This window comes from Helianthus annuus, chromosome 1 (genome assembly GCF_002127325.2).
Source record: "Helianthus annuus cultivar XRQ/B chromosome 1, HanXRQr2.0-SUNRISE, whole genome shotgun sequence".
Lineage (NCBI taxonomy): Eukaryota > Viridiplantae > Streptophyta > Magnoliopsida > Asterales > Asteraceae > Helianthus > Helianthus annuus.
The window spans coordinates 5,361,559-5,380,605 of record NC_035433.2 but is presented as its reverse complement, the minus strand read 5'-3'; positions in this window follow the sequence as shown (position 1 = coordinate 5,380,605).

Below are 19,047 nucleotides of genomic sequence, written 5' to 3'. Positions count from 1 at the left end.
AATTGGTCCAGTGATCGTTCCTTTTGTTCTATAAGCTTGAGGTGGGATTAGTGGACCGTAGATCCTAGCGTGAGACCCTAGGTAGATTGACCGCACTCAAACTAAATTCGCATGATAAGGGGCTTAGAACCGGATTTGGGTTTAAAGGGACAGGCATATTTGCAATCGCGGCTAACACAAGTTTTGATTTTAACAAGTATAAATAAGTTTTTGACCCGAGTATTTATCTGTCTCTGATTCCGTTGCATAATTCTTTTTCAAGGACGAAAACAGAGTAAGTGTGCGGAAGTTTGATGTATTGCAAAATACATCTTTTATTCGTGTTAGTTTGTATAGTTTTTCGTTACATTTAGTTTTGCGACCCCTGGATAATAGAGTGTGTTCTGTGGACCTGCATTGCTTTTGCGACTGGTGAGTTGGTGGAGATGTGACCATTTACTGTTCTCACATTGCTTTACTTCACCTCCTCAGCTTTTTAACCTTTGAACCGTTTAACCCTTTGGCCACTTATGTATTTTAGTCATTTTATTTTGTCTTGGGCTACCCCCGTTAGTCAGAGGTTTTTGGGAGATCAGCTCAAAGACTTCTGACTTTTATACACGTGTTTTATTGACTAAAGGCTTTAAGGGTTCAAAGCTTGAAGGCTTAAAGGGTTGGAGGCAGTTAATTTTTGAAATTTAAATCTCTGACAACTGACTTGATTGATGTGTGGCAGTTCATAGGGCGGCGGTTTTGCAGAAAGTAACCGTTTGCAATTATCACTACTATTTGAGTTTTATATTTGGAGATATCATTTAATTTCCACGTTATCTTTTCAAGTTTTCTCTACAATTTCCCTTCTTCTCTTCAAGGTTAGTTCCGACTTCATCTTTATTTCCTTACTTTCTTCATATTTTCTTGTAAAATGGGTGCTCGTAAGGATTTGGCAAAGTCCCTTTCTCGATTAACCCAAGAAGAGGTAGAATTATTTTGTAAGGAATATGGTATTGGGAAAATGTTTAAACCGACTGCTCTTGCTTGTGATGTTCCTATTGACAAATGTCCGGCTGGTCTTATTGCTCTTTACTGCCGTCATTTTGAGTTTTCGAATCTCCGTCATCCGTTTTCCCTCTTTGTTCTAAATTTATTGGAGTATTACTGAGTCTCTTTTGGCCAGATCCACCCAAATGGTATGGCTAGGGTTTTACATTTCGAAGTTTTATGTCATGCCCTTGGGTATGATCCTTCACTTTTGCTTTTTCGCCGTTTTTTCCGATTGGCTAAAAACGGTGATTGGTTCACCTTTGAAACTTCCAAGGCTGATGCTTGTCTTATTTCGTCTATGGTTACAACACTCGGAACTTAGAAGGATCGCTTTTTCTGGGTTTCTGACTGTATTCTCCCATTTAAAATGGTGTGGAGGCACCCGGATGTCATTCTCAATGAACTGGAGCCCTCTGAGTCTAAGTTGAATGACGCTTTTCTCAAAGCCATCCGGGTATGCCCTTCGAGGGTTCGTCCTTTCCCTGAACATTTGCTAGTTATGTTAGGGGTTAGTGATTTGTGGGAAAAGGCCGATCGGGATCCGGTTCTAATGAGAAGTGGCACCGATATGCATTTTCCTTGTTTGCCATCTTTGCATTCTTCTTTATTTATGTCTTATGAATTTTGTTTTTTGTTATTTGTAGTTATGTCTGCCCTGGATTTTATCAAGAGTGACGACACTTCTGATGTTGTGTATGAGGATGTCCCATCTGTTCCTTCCTGATGAAAACGTTGTAGTTAGGACTGCTGAACTAAGGTTCGATGGTTCGGGTTATGTTAGTGTTTCCAATGTGAAGGGTTTTTCCAAACCTATTGTTCCCAAGGCTTCAACCCGGCGATCTACCCGTCGTTTGAAGGGTGTTCCTCAATCCACCTCTACCGAACCGGTGGAGTTGAGCGATGATATCGAAGCTTCTGGGGATCAAGGTGTTGAAGTGGGTTCTGAAAAAGAGAAGAAACTAGTTGTTCATGGCAAAAAGGCTTCAGCCAAAAAGGTTATTGCTACCCCTGTTCAGGGTTCTTCAAGCAGGGATGTTGAAGGGTTGGATTCGGATGCAGTTTATGTGCCAGGTTGGTCGGTGAAAATTGATAACAGTTTCAAGGATGCTGCTGTTTGTGAAGATGCTCTGAGTCACATTGTTCCTCCTTCAGTTCATAATACTATTTCTGAGATGGATGATGACATGATGTTATCTCACATGATTCTGAGTACCTGCAACCTTGCTGCCATGCTTCCTCAGGGTGTTGCCCGTTTTCATCAATGGATGGAGGAATATGAAGAATTTTCTAAGAAGAAAGATAAGATGAAATCTTCAATGGCCGCGATGAAGAAGGAGATAAATGGATTTGCTGAGAAAGAAGAGGCTTGATCAAAAAAGGTTGATGATTTGTCTAAGCAGCACGAGATTGAAATGAGTGATTTTAAGAAAAGCTTTGAGGCCGATCGGTTGAAGCTCAAGGCGGGTAAGGAGGCTTTGTCTGTTGCTTAGAAAGCCTTTGATGAGGAGAAGGAAAGCTTGAAGGCTTTGGTTTCCCGGGCTACCAGCGATAACCAATGGTTGATTGAGCAGGGTTTTCAACAAGTTGTTACTTATCTGCTTCACTCTGCTGAATTTAACTCTGCTCTTTGTGAAGTTTATACTAAGTTGCTTAGCTTGGGAAAACATCAAGGTCTCATCGCTGGTTATAAGAAACATGAAGCTGGGCATCCTCTGGAAAAGTCTCCTTTGTTTCGTCCTGAAGCTTCTGATGTTTTTTAGGGCTCTGTTGAACAGATGGAGAGGCTGACCTATCCTTATATTCATCAGGTTTCTTCTTGTTTTGGTAAGCCTCTTGCTGTGTTACAGGACTTGAAACCGGAGGGCCTTAATGAAAAAGTCTGTGCTGAAGTCTTGGGTTCTCTTTCGAAGAAAAGATCCTACTCAGGAGATAGTGATGACATTCTTTCAAGTGTGCCTGATGCTTCGAACGATGCAAGCTTGGAGGCTTCAGCAGTAGGTGGTGATGGTGGTGCAAAAGCTAAGAAGTCCAAGAAAGCAAAGAAGGCCAAGGCTGAAGGTTCCGGGGTTTCCAAGCCTTCTGCCAATGTTTAACGGATATTCGTAGCTTTCTTAGCACTAAAAAAGCAATTTGTGGTTTGTAATGCTAACTTTGAACAATATTAGGTTTTGCAGGAACCCCTAAGGTTCCTGTTATGTGGTTGTGCTTTTAGGCCTGTATGGCCGCTTTAACAATATCCAAACTTGCAAGTCAGTAGGACTTGTTTTAACTTGTGCTTTGTTGAAAGTCTTTCAGGGCTTTCTTTGTTATGATATTATGTTCAACTATTTTTTTGTGTTTTTATACTTGTGCCTATTTTGTTAAGGCAGCTTGGTTGGTCTTAAACTTTTAAGCTTTTTGGCTATCTATAGATAGATTGAAACCTTTGAGGTTTCAAGTTGTTATCTCGGGGACTTGAAGCCTTGAAGGCTTCCTAGTGCTTTGGTTTGACTTTGTTTGTGTTTAAAATTTTTCATTCAAGTTACATTGTTTTGTTTTCTTATAACTTTGTCTTTGTCGAGTTTGTGTTGTCCTTATGTTTTTTATACCTTAAAGGGTTCAGTGCTATAGTCACTTAGCCTTGGTATTTTTAACAAGAAGGCATAGCACCTATCCTATTTGTTTTCTTGTTTTTGTTTGATTTCGTAAGCCTGTTTCTAAGGCTTAAGGAACATTTGGGGTAGGCTGTTCAAACCTGTCTATGAGACTTCTTTGCTATTGATAATAAGTCTCATGGAGTTGTATTGATCTAGGAACTCACCCCTTATATAGGTCCATTCAACCCTTGAACCTATCGAGTCTAGAATTTAAAGCTTTGTAGTGTCTAGCTTAGAGAGTCTAATTTAGTTAATTTTTATAGTCTGTTTAACACACATCAAGTTTTTGGCGTCGTTGCCGGGGACTCTTTGGCAATTGCGTTGATTACTTTATTTGAACTTAACTGACATCATACGTGCTACTTGCTTTTGTATATTGAGTCGTAGGAGTCTAATTGTTCGTGTCTTTTAGTTTTCTTTTATTTTATTTATATTGAGTCTAGAAAATATGTGTGAAATTTGTGGAGGGCCCCATTTTACAGTTAAATGCCCATAATATGAGGGGTCCTCTGCATATTATTATGCTAACCCCTATGTGCAGCCGCAACCATATTTTTCACAGGGGTATTCCTCCTACCAGTATGAGGAACCGTATCACCAGCCCCAACAGCAATTCTGAAGTCTATGAGCAGGACCAGTTGGATAGGATAATGGGTTTGTTAGTTCAACTGGTAGCTACGGATGAGACTACTCAAAAAAATGATTCAAGAACATGAAGTCCTGTTTCAAAATCACCGGTCTATACTCTCAGACATTCGATGTTCAGTAGAAGAAATGTCTAGGAGATTAGAAGAAGTAATAGAAACTGAGAATAAGGGCATCATTGATTTTGGTTGTGAAGAAGAGGAGATTATGATGCAAATGGCTAATTGCGAGATATTGAGAGAGAGTGTGGAAGAAGTAGACGAGTGGCAAGTCTACCAGGAATCATCGGTTAAGGGGGTAGATGTTGATGAGGAATTAGATTTAGGAGATTCCTTAGGTAGTCTGTTTGATGATGAGGTAGAAGTTGAGGTAGAGAAAAAAGTGTTAAGTTGGGAAGATGAGTTTTTAGGGGAGTTAGAAGGTTTATCAAAATCTGAACAAGTAGGGGAATTGGATCCATTAGGTGATTTAGCAACTTTAGAAGCCCTACTATAAGGTAAACCCGAGAAAATAAGTGAACCCACACCGCACGTAGAAATTAAGTGTGGGGATCTTCCCATGGAAGTAGACAAAGTGGTGGAAGAGGAAGAACACCACAGCTAGCCCGTGCTACTTATAATAAACGAAACAAAAAAATCAAAACCATGGGAGAGGGCAAGGAAAGGAAAAATAAAGAACCGGGATTGGTTGCGGGTCAAAAGCTGGTACAAGGAGGAAAGGAAGGAGCATTTGAAGCAAGACCAGTCTTCTCGTTACATGGCGCACATTTGGTTTCTTCCAGGTAAATTTAAATTCTATTGGCCTGACCCGTTTCTAATTTTTAAAATATTTTATAATCCCACCATTAAATTTTTAACTATTTTTGTGGACTGGGTGGAATTAAATGGGTTAGACCGGGTTTAGATCAAAGAGAAGCCTCCAAATTAAATTCAAGTGTGGGGAGATTTTGTAAAGTTTGTATTTTGAGTCTTTTATTTTGTATATTGAGTCTTATTTAGTAGTGTTTGAGTCGTATTCTGTTTAGAGTTAGTACTGCTTTGGTTTTTGCTTATTTTTGTTTATGCAGGTTTGAATCGTACCACCCATACTCGATCTCCATTCGGGTGATTTTGGAGTTGCTTTTCAAATTTCAGTCATTTACCAAATGTACCAGTCAGAGTCAAAGCCGATCGCGACTGAAATGCTATACGATCGAGCTGGAATGGGCGAAAGTTTGTGAAGCTGATGCGTTATATTACCAGCTAAGTCCTTCCCGATTTGCCCTTTGTCTTTTATTTCTTATTTATTTTAGTCTTTTGAGTCGGTTTCCATCCTACATTGAGGGCAATGTAGAGTTTAAGTGTGGGGATAGGAAACTATCGTTTAGTGTCTTAGTTAGTAGAGTCTTGAGTCATAAAAGTTTGAAAAATACAAAAAATAAAAAATTTAAAAAAATTAATTAAAAGATTTAAAAATAAAAAAAATTGAAAAAATCAGAAAATGTCCTTTGAAATAAGAGGTTTGCAAAATTAATACGGAAAATGATAGAAAATATGAGTTTTTGCTCGGGTTCAAATAGTAATATGAGATTTAAATAAATCGAGCTTGTGTCTAGTTAGGGATGTGTGGATAGGCCCGGGTTTGGTTTTAGGTCCCTTTGAGTTAATATTACCTTAATTGTCGGTCTCTTAGTGGGTTTTCGCCTGGGAGATATGGGAAATCAAAACTGCCAATAAGAGTATAAGGGGCACCGTTATGAGTTAAAACCGTTAGAGTTTGTGATCTTGCGAAAAAAATATGAAAAAAATAATGAGCTATAAAGTAAATAAAAGTAGCGCATTTCTATGTAGTCTGGGTTGGGGATAGTGACTCTACAGCCGGATTACCGCTAGGATGTGTGAAATCGAACTTGCAAAGAAAGTAAAAAAGTACCGAAGCCTAAGTAATCCGAGTTGGGGATAGCGACTCTACAGCCGGAATGCCTCTGGGTTAGGGAAAGCAACGTCTACGCTTGTTAAAAGAAAAAAAAGGAATGAAAAGAAAGAAAATGATGAAAAAAGTTTGATTTTAAATTCTCTTGGTTTTGATATAAGACAGTTGGGAATTGGTCCAGTGATCGTTCCTTTTGTTCTATAAGCTTAAGGTGGGATTAGGTGGACCGTAGATCCTAGCGTGAGACCCTAGGTAGATTGACCGCACTCAAACTAAATTCGCATGATAAGGGTCTTAGAACCGGATTTGGGTTTAAAGGGACAGGCATATTTGCAATCGCGGCTAACACAAGTTTTGATTTTAACAAGTATAAATAAGTTTTTGACCCGAGTATTTATTTGTCTCTGATTCCGTTGCATAATTCTTTTTCGAGGACGAAAAAAGAGTAAGTGTGGGGAAGTTTGATGTATTGCAAAATACATATTTTATTCGTGTCAGTTTGTATAGTTTTTCGTTACATTTAGTTTTGTTTTTCGTTAGAATATGCATACAATTGGTAAAACTGTGTTTCGCATGTCTTGATGTTTAAAGTTGCTGGAAACCGAGTAAAACGGTTAAAATATTGAAAAGTCAAGTCTTGGAGCATGTTGGAAAGGTCGGGGAGTGTTTTTCTTTTTTTTTATTTTTTTTATTTTTTTGAGTTAAAAAGCTGAAAAATCACTCTCTGGCACCCCGTGAGAAGTCTCTGGCACCCGGCGAGAGACTGAAGGATGTTATGCGTGTAAAAAAACAAGGTGGCACCCCGCCACCCATTCCCTAAGTGGGTGGTGCCCCGCCAAAGGACGTAGATGGCATATTTTTACGAAAATAATAAGGGGTTGTTATGGAAAGTGAGATATATTGATCTTAAACTTGGAAAAAACCCTAGTTACGAACTTGGGGCGATTGTTAAGCATTCTTGGAGCACTTTTGGAGATCTTGAAGCTTTGGAATCATTGGTACGCGTTCGGGATGAAACATTGAAGACTTTCTCGGGTTTCTCAATCCCTTATTTTGTCGGTTTTCTTCTTGAAACTCGTTACAATGAATTCTTTGTTAAACATCTTTGATTTGTTTTCACGTTTTAACATGCTTGGCTAAACTTTTAAGCCACCTAGGCTTGATGAATGGATTAATATGAAGTTTTTACCGTTTTTGTTAATTGCATGATTTTTACGGATTAATTGTGATTTGTAAGAAGTTCGGTTTAATGATTTGATGTATATGCATGCTTTAATTTGGTTTGTTATGATCATTCGCTTCATATGATTCTTAGTGACGGTCTTTGTCATAATATTGAGTCATATTAGGGTATAGGATTTCGATGAGTGTCTATATCACGTTAGAAAACCTTAACTCTTTAGGGAGAATCGGCCGATAACCCCTAGAAGTAATTGATGTTAATTTACTAAGTCTTAGTGTTCTACTAGTCCTAATACCTGGAAAGTGAGGGGCTATTGGTAGGTCTTATCCGACGAATAGCTTTAGATAGTCCTTAGAAAAGGTTGTGTCTTAGTTGCCCCGTCGGTTTATTAGTCTATTAAGTCAAGTTAATTAATTCAAACTACCCTAGATCTATGATTGGAAAAGAGTAGGTCAACATTAGGGTACTTACACAATAATTAGACAACTGGAAAGGCGTCTAATAACTGGTAGAGTTAACGGCCTAGGCAGTTCCACAAGTTTCTCCTTGAGAATGGTCGGGGGCTTAGTTGGACCTTAATAGGTTTAGTATCATATGATCCCGGTTCCATAATTCATGCATTTAACATAATCGGTAATCCCTTAAAAACAATCCAGGATTCTTGTCTAGGTGGTCTTGTTTTCCATATAAGAAAAGCCTTTCAGTCTTCGTTCGTATTAATTTAATTCTAGTTTATATTTTTAGTTTAAATAGATTTCCAAGATTTTCCGTAACCCCCCCCCCCCAAAAAAAAAAAACAATTAAACAAGTTAAGTCGTGTCTGTCAGTGTCTATTAGAGTCTAGTCTACGTGATACATAGAGTCTTTTGGTTCGATATCGGACTTCCTAGGTTTATACTACAGTGATCGGTACACTTGCCGATTGTGTGGTTTAGGTCGAGTCTAGAATTTAGAGCTTTGTAGTGTCTAGCTTAGAGAGTCTAATTTAGTTAATTTTTATAGTCTGTTTAGCACACATCATTCTACTACCACTTTACAAGTCAACCATTTCATACCTCAAGTAACAATTAATTAACATGTAATTTCAGTTATTATAAGCAAATACACAATTTGACCATCATAATCATGGGTTCAACTCTTATGTCAAAACTCACTTCTAATCACTTATGAACACTTAACAAAATTCCTAATATATTCAAGTAGTTCATACATACGAGTTAGTATGACGTTTATAAACACCAATACAACATCAATCTACATTATCTGGCTACAATTTCCACTAGACCTTTCTATTTCATGGATTCTCTAAACTAGAAAATCCATCATAAGTGAAGTTGTAACATACCTTAGGCTTAATATATGTTAGATGGCCTAAATTCTTCAACATGCAACTTGATTTCACCTTTGATTCTTGTTGAATTTGTATACTTGATCAAAAAGAGAACCCTTGTTCTCTTTCTCTCATCTCATAACACACACACACCCTAAGTGTGTATTTTAATTTTATTTAAGCTTTTAATCTTTTAACTTTTCATTTATCCAACTTTAGTCCCTTGGGTTTAGGTTAGTGTTTTGGTTTGTTCATAACTCACTTACTTCATTAATAAACAACTATATTAACTAGGTTAATATTCCTAGTTATACATTTCATATCAATTGTCAATTGAACATGGTAATTCAATTTACCAAGTTCGGGAATGTTATTACCCGACTTAGATTAAGTCCCGATAATCTGAGGCTTTTATAAACTTTATTTTCTAAAGACATTTACTCGCCTTTTATTTAATATTAGATTTATTTATTTAAATCCTAATGTTTATGGGTTAACCTTTTACTAGTAACAGTATTTTACCCGCTCATCCCTAGTTAATTTGGTTTAATTACCAAATTTGATTTTGTGATGTTACAGTATCATAACGATCCAAACCTATAACAATCGAAACTGAATTCCCGTCGTATTATGCGCGAGGGATTTCAGTAGTTATTACTTTGCATACAAGGAAATATATAAAAGTCAAACATAAAAAATTGTGTTGATATATTGAACAAATAAATAATTAAAAAGAAAAACATAAAGGATTAATATTATGTTTTTATTAAATAACAAAAGATAATGCAATATTTTTATATATTGTGTATATATCCATGTATTAATAAATTGGATGTTAATATATAATATATTAATAATAATAGTAATAATAATAATAATATTAAACTAAAGGAGAGTGTGGCACGTGTTATTAATTGGAAGTTTATGATTTACCTTTTTTGATATTCAACCCGTGTAATACATGATTTTTTTACTCCTATAAATAAAAATAGTAGTCAACTTTTTTATATTTAACCGTGTAATACACGTGTGATAATTCATGGATTATGAATGTGTATGATTATAATAATATGACATTCTTTATTGTGTATAAAGATTATATGAAAGTTTATGATTTACATTGATTCGCCATTCAACCCATGTAATACACGGGTTTTTAACACCTATAAATTAAAATAATAGTCGATCTAAACATACCATTGCATAGATAACCGAAACTCTAATCTACTAAAAACAAAGCCTCTTTTGTCACACCCCCAAAATCCACACGCGGAGTACCACCGCTTGGGAGCGTGACGTGACCAGGATCAAGCCATCAATCATATCAAACATAGCATTTAATAATAAAAAAAAGTCATTAAAGTAGTTCATCATGACATGATCGATGTTTCAAAACCAAGCATTGTTTAAGTAGCGGAAGCATTATTGTAAACCCAAGTTAAAAGTACTGAAATGTCATAAGTGTCTAATCAAAGTAATACGATCCTTGTCCACAACGACCGGCTCCTCTTTGTGCAAGCTCCAAGTACCTAACGATCTGCAAGGCATGTAACAGAATGATCAACAAACTAGTTGAGCGAGTTCACAGTAAGTAAGTGCGTAACAGTAAGTAAAGAGTGGCTCTACTGGGCCGATAGTAAGTTGTATAGGTGGGGGCTTCCCATGTTATGTGACCACTAGACTATTCGTATCAACTACTCGTATCATCCCTGTTCTTCTTCCGAGAACAGTAGCGCGTATGGGGTGTACGTAGGTTTTACGTACGTATCCTTCACAACCGAGGATAGGAGACGCGGGGGTGTACGTGGGTTTCACGTACGTATCCTTTGTACCGAGGATAGAAGTAAGTAATGCGTACACGTAGGTTTTACGTGCGTGCCTGACATCCGAGGCAGTGATTGGCATATGACCACGTAGGTGTTATCCTAACCTACGGAACCGTCCTGACATCCGAGGATCATGGTAGGTGATAGTCTAGGAAAGCATATGTACGTTCTAAGTCAATTGTAACCTTTAACCCATTCCCACGACCCGGGAATCCCATGCCTTAGTAGAAGTGTGAACTCACCTGGGTTTGCTCGGCAGACAATAAAATGCTCAAGTATACAAGTAAGGGATCAACCACGTCCTATCATGGTTACTTATGCAAGTTAGGTTCGTATGTAGCACGTTTGTATCACGTATGGTATCAAGTATGATCATGGCAAATCACATAAACGTATCAGCAGTTCATATCAAGTAACGAGTCCAAGTAGTCGGCCCAATTAACATAAGCAGTCCAATTAGCATCTATGCAAACAAGTCCAATAACATAACAGTCATAAGGTTGGGCCCGTGACAGCGTAGGCCCAAAACAGTGTGCGTGTAAATGATGGTCTCGAGTCGCAACGGAGATCTCGAGTCGCAACCGGAGATTACGAGTCGCAACAGCTGGTTACGTGTCGTAATGGAGATCTCGGTTCGTCATGGTCCGGTTACGAGTCGCAACGGGACTCGCAACCATGGTCTCGGCTTGTGCTGTTGTGGTTTCGAGTCGTGACCACGAGGTTTCGACTCGCAATCTGAGTCGCAACCGTGTGTCGTGTGTGTGTAACTGGTTTTCCTGATTTCATGCTGATCGGTTACAATCACATAATAGTTTCCAATTATACTCAACTCAATCAACAGATTTCTAACAATTCGTTTAGCATGATATCGATCAAACAAGGTATTTTATCAAGAACTCTCATGAACCCTAACAATCATATGAACAATTCTTAACAATTCGCATGAACATATATCATAACATTTAATCCGAATCGTCTAGCACATCGACTGATTACAAGCATTCCGATTACCATTTAACTTATATCATACCATCCGATTTCTTGTGACCCTTGACTATACACATGAGCCGTTTAACATCATACAAAACACATATATCCGATTTCATGAGCAAGCCAATTACATGAACATTATCTATCATCGACCCAATCTAATAATATCATACACAACAAGTTTCGGTATCAAGCAATCATCAACATACAAATCATAACACACAATCAATCAATACATAATCACTAACCGGATTGGAGAAGAAACAAGGGTGATCCGAATATAATTCTTGTGCCGTCGGGTTCCAAGCAACGAGAGGGAGAGAGAGTTTGTGTGTGTGTTGCAAAGATTGTAAAACTAAAACCCTAAGATGTGTGTATGAACATATACGTGTGAGGTGAGGGTGGGCCGAGACCTCACTTGGGCCGGCTTGTGATCTCGAGTCCCTTACATGGACCGAGTGGGTTTGCAAACAATAGTAAAGCCCAATTGATTTATGGATCGGGTGTAGTGTTGTGTGATCCAATAACGCAACATTTAAACATTTAACCGTAACATTCATTTAATCAAATAAGGTTCACATAAACACATATCGTTACACAAAGCAAGTCTAAAGTTCGAGTTGTCACATTATCCCCAACTAATTGGAAATTTCGTCCCGAAATTTGGTATGCACTCACTGAGGAAGCTAGGTAAGTTATAGCGTTCACTGGTTTTCCTGGGGTGTCACATCCTCCCCCCGTTGATCTGGAATTTCGTCCCGAAATTCCGAAGTAGTAGCTTCAGCCTCAGTAGTGGTAGTATTGGTTTCGAATAACTGGGGGTACTTTTCTGTCATTCTGTCTTCGCGTTCCCAGGTGTACTCTGGGCCACGTTTGGAGTTCCAACGAACTCGAACAAGAGGGATTCTCTTGCTTTTGAGGACCTTCACATCCCGGTCCGTGATTTCTACTGGTTCCTCGACGAACTGCAACCGCTCGTCGATAGTGAGTTCCTTGAAAGGAATGATGAGGTTTTCATCTGATAGGCACTTCTTTAAGTTCGATACGTGAAAGACATTGTGAACTGCTCCGAGTTCAGCTGGTAGGTTCAACTTGTAGGCTACCTTGCCAATCTTTTCTAAGATTTCGAATGGTCCGACGTACCGCGGATTCAGTTTGCCCCGTTTGCCAAAACGTACCACACCCTTCCAGGGTGAAACTTTCAATAAAACCCGGTCTCCGACCTCAAATTCCAAAGGCTTTCTACGCTTGTCCGCGTAGGCTTTCTGACGTTCGCGTGCTGCCGCCATGTGTTGCCGTATCTGTGCTATCTTTTCTGTGGCGTCCACAACAATCTCTGGACCCGTAATTTGACTATCCCCCACCTCTGCCCAACAGAGAGGTGACCGGCATTTACGTCCGTACAATGCCTCGAATGGAGCGGCTTGGATGCTGGTGTGATAACTGTTATTATACGAGAACTCCACCAAAGGGAGGTGCTTTTCCCAGCCGTTGCCGAAATCGATGACGCATGCCCGAAGCATGTCTTCAAGAGTTTGGATCGTTCGCTCAGACTGCCCATCCGTCTGAGGGTGATATGCTGTGCTCATGTCTAATCGTGAGCCGAAAGATTTATGCATTGCTTGCCAAAGCTCTGACGTGAATCGTGCATCGCGATCCGAAATAATAGAGATGGGCACTCCGTGCCTCGAAACAACTTCTTTAAGATAGACGTCTGCGAGAGTGGAGAACTTGTCCGTTTCCTTAATCGGCAGGAAGTGTGCAGACTTGGTGAGTCGATCAACGATCACCCATATGGTATCATTTCCCCGCTGGGATCTAGGTAGGCCTGTAACGAAATCCATGGAAATTTCTTCCCATTTCCATTGAGGTATCTTAGGCTGCTGAAGTAGGCCAGCTGGTTTCTGATATTCAACCTTGACTCTCGCACAGGTCAAACATTTTCCAACGTACTTAGCGATGTGGGCCTTCATGCTAGGCCACCAATAAGTAGTGCTGATGTCGTGGTACATTTTATCTGACCCTGGATGTACCGAGTAGCGAGACTTGTGAGCTTCATCCATTACAAGTTCGCGTAAACCGCCATAGAGTGGGACCCAAATACGCCCCGCTACATAGTAGGCGCCGTCTGCCTTCTGTTCCATTTGCTGTCATGAGCCGCGTAAGGCTTCAGCCTTAACATTTTCGGGCTTCAATGCTTCTACCTGAGCATTTCGTATCTGTGCTGGAAGGCCAGACTGAATCGTAAGCTGTAGCGCTCGCACGCGCTTCGGTAAGGTGTCCTTTCAACTTAAAGCGTCAGCCACAACATTGGCTTTGCCTGGATGGTACTTGATGGCGCATTCGTAGTCGTTAAGTAACTCGACCCATCGTCGTTGACGCATGTTCAAATCCTTCTGCTTAAGGATATGCTCGAGACTCCTGTGATCGGTGTAAATCGTGCACCTGGTACCGTACAGGTAGTGTCGCCATATCTTAAGCGCGAAAACAACAGCTCCCAGCTCTAAATCATGCGTCGTGTAGTTCCGTTCATGAACCTTGAGTTGCCGAGAAGCGTAGGCTATCACTTTATCACGTTGCATCAATACACAACCCAGACCCTGTATTGATGCGTCACAGTATACCACGAAGTCATCTGTGCCCTCTGGCAATGAAAGAATAGGTGCGCTGCAGAGCCTATCCTTTAGATACTGAAAAGCAGTTTCTTGCGTGTTGCCCCAACGGTAGGTGACACCCTTCTGTGTCAGTAGCGTAAGTGGTTGCGCGATCTTTGAAAAGTCTTTAATAAACCGTCTGTAGTATCCTGCCAAACCCAAGAATTGGCGTATTTCTGTCAGTGTACGCGGTGCAGGCCAGTTTCTAATCGAATCTACCTTGGATGGATCGACGTGAATCCCGTCCTTGTTCACCACATGGCCTAAGAAGTGGACTTCACGAAGCCAGAAGTCGCATTTTGAAAGCTTGGCGTACAACTGTTCCTTTCGAAGGAGTTCCAATATCAGACGAAGATGCTGCTCGTGCTCCTCCTGACTCTTGGAGTAAATCAGGATGTCGTCGATAAATACAATGACGAACTTGTCGAGGTAGGGTTTGCACACCCTGTTCATAAGATCCATAAATACTGCAGGTGCGTTCGTAAGTCCGAACGGCATAACCAAGAACTCGTAGTGACCATAGCGAGTTCTGAATGCTGTCTTAGAGACGTCCTCCTCGCGGACTCTCAGTTGATGATAACCTGACCGTAGGTCGATCTTGGAATAGTAACATGACCCTTGCAACTGGTCGAATAAGTCGTCTATGCGTGGAAGAGGATAACGGTTCTTTACCGTCACCTTGTTCAGTTCCCTGTAGTCTATACACATCCTGAACGTACCGTCTTTCTTCTTCACGAAAAGTACTGGAGCTCCCCAAGGCGAAGAGCTTGGACGAATGAAACCCTTTTCCAAGAGTTCTTGCAGCTGCTTTGACAGTTCTTCCAATTCTGATGGAGCTAGACGATATGGTGCGCGAGCTATGGGTGCTGCTCCTGGAGCGAGCTCGATCTGAAATTCGACCTGACGATGAGGCGGTAAGCCAGGTAAATCTTCAGGAAACACCTGAGGGTAATCACGTACAATTGGAATATCCTCCAATTTCTTTTCCTTTGCTGTTGCGTCCGTAACGAGTGCCAGAATGGCAGTATGGCCCTTTCGTAAGCATTTATGAGCCTTTAAGAATGAGATGATGCCAACCACAGCACCACTCTTGTCGCCTTGAACTTCTAAAGGTTCCTGACCCAAACGAGGAATGCGAATAATCTTCTCGCTGCATAGGATTTCTGCCTGGTGTTGGGATAACCAATCCATCCCAATCACGACGTCGAAACTTCCCAAAACTATGGGAATGAGATCAATAGAAAAGGCTTGACCAGCTAGAATAAGGTTACAACCCTGAACTACGTGCGTGGCTTCTAGACTTTTACCGTTAGCTAACTCTACTACATGTTTGGTGGGTAAAAGTGTTGGTGCACGTTTTAGCAGTTGACACATTTTCACAGACATATAGCTTGTATCCGCACCCGAATCAAACAAAATAGTAACGTAAATATTGTCGAGGAGAAACTTACCCATAACAACATTAGGATCGTTCACTGCGTCGCCACGACCTAGTACGAATGCACGGCCCCTTGCCTCGTTGCCGTTGTTGTTTCCCCCATTGTTGTTGTTGCCATTGCCCTGATTGTTGTTGTTGTTGTTGTTCTGGTTCCTGTTGAGCTGTGGGCAGTGTCTCTTGATGTGACCTTCAGCACCACAATTATAGCATCCCTTGTTGCCCTGTTGTTGGTTAGGCTGAGCGTGAGGCTGCTGCTGATTTTGGTTTGCAGGACGAAGGCTTCTACAGTCTTTGGCCTCGTGACCCATCTTGAGGCATCTTTGACAACGACCCCTGTTACACTGACCGTTGTGGTGCTTGTTGCAGTTGTTGCACTTTGGAAGATTTCCGCGATATCCACCCTGCCTGTGGCTACCTGACGACTGCTGGTTAGGGCTTTGATAGTTGTCAGTCTTTCGCTGCTGATTCTGAGACTGAACCGAAACTGATGCTTTGCTTAAATCCCCCTCCCATTTCCTCTTGTTGTCACTGAGGGTAACGGGAGTAGCTGAAGGAGTGACTGTAGTAGTAGCACTGACACGCTTAGGCAGTTTATTCTGTTCCACTGCCTGATCGGTGATGCGATGAGCGAGGCGTTAGATTTCCTGGATGTTTTCGAGGTTAGCCGACGTCACGTGGCTCTGAATTTCTGGCGCCAATCCCTTGAGATACAACTCAATGCGCTTGTATGGAGGGTCCACCATAGTTGGACACAGAACGGCCAGCTCGTTCGACCGTTTAGTATACGCTTCGATCTCTGACCCAACCATTTTCAGATTATACAGCTCGTCTTCTAGCTTGTGAATGTCTTCACGCGTGCAATACTCACGCTTGATGAGTTCCTTAAAATCGTTCCATGGGGTGGCGTTAGCAGCTGCCAACCCAAGAATCTGCACCTGCGCGTTCCACCAGGTTATGTAACACCCCGAAAACGGGTTTGGTAATTAACCCACGTTAATACTAAAAGACGGGTAAAGTATCGCTAGTAGTAAAAATAACCCGGTAAATATTTGGGATTTAATAAGAAATCCTAATATTAAATACAAGCGAAACAAAGTTTTAAGGAATTGAGTTTATAAGAGCCCGAGTTAACGGGATTTAAAACACTACGGATTGTAACTCCCGGAACCCACCAAGTTAACTAGGTAAAATTAACCTAGTTAGTAAAGGGTAATTAAATAATAAACTATGAGTTATGGTTTCATATATGAATCTCTAAACTTGAGGGACTAAACATGGGCAATTAGAATAGTGTTTTAATAAAACACTTATAAAAAAAAAATAAATAAGAGAAATCAATACACACACATACGTATGCGACCAGAGGAAAGCTCCATGGGAGCTCAAACCCTAACTTCAACAAATCAACAAAATTGAAGGATCAAACCAAGTTCAAATCGAAAATGGAGCATAGATTACTGATCCTCATCACAAGAGGATCACAAGGTATGTGAAATTTCATAAAAACTCTCAACTTGAAATTCTCATGTAATTGGGAAAATCTGAAATTATAGTTGCATGTATGTCATATGATGATCTAGGAACAACTATAGTGTCTAGGGAGAAACCCTAGACAAATACAAGTTGAAAATCATGTGAAATTGTAGTGAAACCTATGAACACCATTGTAGGTGATTGATGGTTTATGTGAAATTTGATGAACACTAGGAAATAGAGTGTTGATCTAGTATAATGTGACAATTTGAAGTGATTTCAGAAATTATGGAAGTTAACACTTTGTGAGATGGTTGATTTATGTGAAATTTGGGGTAAGAGATAAGCTAGAGACATGATAAATAAACATGTAAAATTCTGCCCTTAAGGTGTTTGTTGAAATGCCTCAAAGAAGGCTCGAAACTAGAATTTTTGTAGTTAAAACACCTAGTTGTGATGTTTCGACTATTATGCAAAAAGTGATTAAAGAGAGTTCTAAATGTGTTAAACGCGATTAGAACTTTGGTTAAAACGGAGGTCTAAAGATAACGCCTACCGAGTAGTTAAAGAGTGCTAAAACTAGTTGATAACTCGAAAATGCAAATTAGTATACTAATGGGCACTTGACTGTTAAAAAGGGTCAAACTGACCTATAATACGATAAATAGCAATTTTGATATGAAATGCATAAGGTGGAATAATCGTATTAGAGTATGATTAAACTAACCACTTTGAAAATGATGATGATAGTTTGACGCGTAACAAGCTAGGTGGAAGCTTGGAGTGAAAGCGGGTCAAACAAGTCAAGTATGGAAGAAAAGCGTAGCTCGGATGCAAGGTAAGTGAAACTTACATAATTGTGTAGATTGCTTGTTCATTCTATACGTTATAGATGTAATAATGCTAATATTGAAAATAAGGATTTCCGACGCGATTAATACGAGTCGGAACATATAAAGATGATAAAAACCATGGTTTATGGCAAAAAGGGCAAAACGGTAAATTAATTATGTAAAGACTAGGAAATTATGAATTTCCGTCAAAGTCACCTTGTAATATAACCTAATAATGATAGAAAGGGTAAAATGGAAATTGGTCAAGTATTGACTAATGTAAACCGAAGCCTAAAGGAAACTTTTGGCGTAAGCCGAAACGGGTTGAAATTGCAAGAAAAGAAATTAAGAGAAAGTGGGATTCAGTAATGAAATCCGGGACGGGATGGATGTATGAATTAGAAGTCAAAAACCCTGTTTTTGATTTAATAGGCAACGTTGGGCATATAGGCCGAACGGGTCAAATAGTGGTGATAACACTATTTGACAATATCGACTAATGCGATTGTCAAGTCTTGTGTTAACAGGAACGATTAGCGATTCAGTTAATTTCGCCCACACTAAATGTGATAATAAAAGCGAGGTATAAATTGGGTCTATATGTTGACCCTAGCCAGGTACGTATGCATATGATTATAGTTAACATACAAACTTGGTCAAATATGTAGCGAAAGCCCTTCGTAGTAAATGAGGGGCTAATGTCGACTAAAATGCCCTTGAAGGGTAAATTGAGCAAACAACTTATAAAGGTTGTTTAGGAACTTATCTTACGATCTTGTAACCTTTAGACGCGCATGAAAGTTGTAGACATAAACTATCAAGAATTAAATGCTTAAATTGTGTGTTGCCGCAAAAATAACACATCCGTAGGATTTAACTCGGAATAAATAGTCCATTTCGTTAAATCCACCACATTCATAGTTGTGGTGGAAGACTAGCTAATAACAAATTGGTGGAACTATGAGGTACATGAGAAATGAGCACCGTTCGTGCTAAAATGGTCGTAAATACCCTTGACGGGTCAAAATAAGATTTTAAACAAAAACGGGTAAATAATTGCGTAGAAACCCGTGTTCAGTACTTAATATGATTGACAATATTAGAA